General features: G+C 65.0%; 1 protein-coding gene across 5 annotated transcripts in view; it reads left to right on the top strand.

Moving 5' to 3' along the window:
* The first annotated feature begins 398 nt into the window (after window positions 1-398).
* Window positions 399-3,785, top strand: part of LOC113213159 (rap guanine nucleotide exchange factor 2) — a 27,415-nt gene continuing 24,028 nt past the window's right edge. For all 5 annotated transcript variants that reach the window (XM_026432134.2, XM_052268116.1, XM_026432133.2 and 2 more), the window contains exon 1: window positions 399-764. The gene's annotated coding sequence lies outside the window, so the exon portion shown is untranslated. The remainder of the gene's footprint in view (window positions 765-3,785) is intronic.

Genomic DNA, 3,785 nt, shown 5'->3' with positions numbered 1-3,785 from the left:
AGACTCTTTGTCCAGCGAGCCGAGCCGAGCCAACCAGGGAGCTTCTGGAGCTGGAAGTGAGTGTGTGTAGAAAGAGAGAAGGGAGAAGAGAGGGAGCGAGAGGTGGGAGAAGAGGGAGAAGGATGGTGATGACTGAGGTAAAGAAACCAAACGTGTGTTAGGTGGCTTCCACCCCCCTTCCCGTCCCCCTCCCCCGCGCACCAGCCGGCCGCGGCCGGTTCCCCCCTTCGGCTCGGCTCGGCTCGACTCGGCTGCCTTCTCGGGCCCCTCGGGACGGTTACCTCTCCTCCTCTCCGCACCGCGGGCGCGGGCCGGGCCACTAGTCGTGGTTCTTGGCAGGCTTGGCAGGCCTCCACCTCCGCACCGCGGGCGCGGGCCGGGCCACTAGTCGTGGTTGGCGAGTGACTCCGAGCACCGGAGAGAGACTTGTCGCTGCTGCAGCCGCTGCAGGCCCCGAAGCAGGCGCCGCCGCCGACGCCGACGAGCCGTCGTGTGTGGACGAGTGTTCCGTCGTGTGTTTTGTGCTTTGAGCCGCCACCCTTGGGATTACCATCGCCAACGCCGACGCCGACTCCCGGAGGAGGTCGCCGTCGTGGAGCTGCCGCCACAAGAAGAGTTGACGTGTGTGTGCTTGTTGTGATCGGCCGGTGGCCGGCCGGCTCCATAGCAGCACCACAACAGCAGCAGCGCGGCGCTCGCCGAACAAGTTTCAGTGCACCGCTGCTGCACCGCGACCGCCAGGACCCTCGCGAGAGGCAGCCCAGGTGAGGACGGCGAGGACGAGGAAGCTGCGCGTGGACCGGCGTTGTCTTCGTCGGAGGAGGAGGAGGAGGAGGAGGAGGAGGAAGGTGTCAACAACAGCGAGTCGCGTTGGTGGCGGGGCGGGGCACGGCCGTACCTGGCGCTAGCGCGGCGGGCCCCCCGGGACGGACCACCCCGCCAGCGAAAGTATACCACCCCAGGGCGGCAGCATCAGATCACGAGAGCTCTCGAAGAGCCGCTGCCCAGATGCACATCACACCACGGCGCGAGAAAAGGAAAGGGAAAGGGGCGCACATTAATCATGAAATTAAGGCAGCTTACTCCGGGGGGTTTCCACACCACCACCACCATTCCGCGGAGGGCGGCTGATCCCCGATCCACCTGTGCGGAGCAGAGGAATGCAAACGAAAGCGTTATCGGGCCGCGGGTGGTGGAATAAGCCCACCGGTTGGGTACAACCGCACGACTTTGAAGCTCGAAATGATGCGTCTGGATCCGCGGCCTGGCCTGCGCCTGCGTGCGTGGTGTAGCAGGAAGCAAGCAAGCAAGGGGTGCGCCGGGCGTTCCGGGCCAGGGGGCGGGGCTGCTCCGAGGCGGGCCGGCGGCGGCGCGTCCACCTGCCCGGCTCGTCCCCCGCCCCCGCACCTCCCCCGCCCGCAGTGCCTTACGCGCCCGTCGCCTACCTGCCGGCCCAGCAAGAGGCCGGCCGGCCGGGGGAAAACCTAGGAAAACCTTCCGCTCGTTGCTCTCCACCCACACTGAAGAGCCTCCAGCAGGGAGGCGGCCCTGCAGCCCTGTGTGTGGGGACGAGCTCACCACCCTCCGCGCTGGCCGCGGGGGCCGCTCCCCGGTGGCGGTGCTGCACGCTGGCGCCAGGGCCGGCCCGTGCGTGTCCCAGGCATGCCGTCCGACGGCGAGCTTCCGATCAGCCGGCTTGGCTAACGGGACGGCCCGGGCCCTGGGCACGAGGCGCGGGGCAAAAGGGATTTGTCAGCAGCTGACTGCCTCGTCGTCGCGACCACTTCGCCGCTTCTTAGTCACTCCGTTAGTCGCCGCGATGACTCCCCCCCCCCTTCTACCTCCCCCCCCCCCCTCCTTTCCCTTCTTTCCGTGCCGCGCGGTTTTTGTCGACGGTGAGAAAGATTCGGCGATCGTGTCGCTCTGATAGAACGAGCGGCTCTTGTGCTGCCGTGTGTCCACGACACCGCGCGCCCCCCAGGGGGTTGTATACGTCCGCGCTCTGGAGTCTGCTGCTGGAGTCGGTCGGCCCCGCTGCCACCGCGGCCATCCACGGCAGCGGGCGACCTTCAAACGGCTTGCTCTTTTTCTTCTCGTTTTTGCCTCTTTCCGTGAAACACCAGCATGGCACACGGTCACCGGTCGGTGGGGCGCGCGGGGCGACCCGACCCGGTCGACCGGGTCGGGTCGGGGTCGTTGTCGCGCCGCTCGCCCGGTCGGTCGGCTCCCAGTAGTGTCCATCTACTGACTACTGGTGTCTGGCCAGTAGAAATAAATAATTTCTCTGCGATCTAGGCTGCTTCCCGACGGCCAGCCGTGCAGACTCTACACGGAGCACTCTCTGTCTGCCGCGTTTTCTCAGGGAGGTCCAAATGCACCCGCACCACCCCCTACTCCAAGAAGACTAAAGGGGCGCAGAATGTATGCCCAGGCAAATGTTTGCTCTGGCGGCGGTAGACGCCATAGAGACGACTCTCCTCCCTCCCTCGAGCGGTTCCGAGGGCCGTGCGACACTGTTGTAATCCTACTCACTTGCCCTCGTGGTCTCGACGCCCTCCTCACCTCACCTCCCCGACTGCGACCGCGAGGAGGCGGCGGGCGCAGTGCCCGGTCCGAGTCGTCGTCCTCCTGCGGTGTGCGGGAGGAACGAGAGTCTCGGAGAATCCGCCTCGATTCCGTTCCGGCACGTACCAGCGCTGATCTGTGACATTCCTCTCCGATTCTCACGCCCACGACGCCGGTCTTCACCTTGGCCGGCCCGTGCTGCCCGGGCATCTCCGCTGCCCGATTTTATGGCACCCGCATCACGAAGATGCATAATGAGGCTCCCAAACTCGCCGCTGCTGACGGCGTTAGAGGCAGTGTTTCGGCGTTTCGGCGGGTGTGTCCGTTCGACAACCACTCTTCCCTTTCCGCTCTCGGGGACACCGGTGTCCGCCGTGGTCAGCGACGGTAGGCAAGCCCGTCGCGCACGTCTGCACGGCGGTACATTCTCAACAATATCAAAGGTGAGCGAGGGACCACCTCAACCCCGTGCCCCTCGACGCGCGCGCGCGCGCGCGCGCGTGTGTGTGTGTGTGTGTGTGTGCGTGCGCGCTTGTGTGTGGAGGGGGAGGGGGGGCTGGGCATGGAGAGAAGGGCAGGACTCAGGACTCTCATGCATGTTGCAGGGGCCGTACGCCCGCGATGGCATTGCCCCCACAGTGACACTCTGGTCACGTCACACGCACACACACACGCACGCACTCACCTGTCGGGACAATAGATACCCCCCCCCCCACCACCACGCCACCGTCACAAGAAACATTGTTGGTACCACTCCCCTCGCGGCGCGGCACCGGACGACATGTTTGTTTACTCCGTTGCCGTTGACACATTTCACAGTTCCCTGAAGCAGCAGCAGCCCTCTCCCACTCTGGCGAAGACAAAAGCGCCTAAGGAGGGCTCCGGAGGGGGGGGGGGGATAAGGACCCCACGGGCTCTCAGGTCGGCAGGCAATATACGTATTGCCGGTGGGCAGGTAGTAGACCTTCAGAGCTCTGAAGAGTAGACTGCACTAGTACCGGGTGATTCAAAGAAGACGCAGGTGCGGGCGGGTTTGCCTACCCAAGGGGCTATGGCGCCTTACGGGGAGAGTGGGTAGGCAAACCCGCTCGCACCTGCGTCTTCTCTGAAACACCCGGTACATACGTCCAAGAAATGCCTCACGAAGGTTTCTGGAACCGCGAGGCGTCGTTCTTAACTTGATTTTAGGACGCGCGGTGGTATGGCGACACATGACGCGC

The sequence above is a fragment of the Frankliniella occidentalis genome, unplaced genomic scaffold (assembly GCF_000697945.3).
Source record: "Frankliniella occidentalis isolate FOCC.00 unplaced genomic scaffold, Focc_3.1 Scaffold64, whole genome shotgun sequence".
Lineage (NCBI taxonomy): Eukaryota > Metazoa > Arthropoda > Insecta > Thysanoptera > Thripidae > Frankliniella > Frankliniella occidentalis.
The sequence above is the reverse complement of the archived record's forward strand: the minus strand, read 5'-3'. Positions and strand labels throughout refer to the sequence as shown.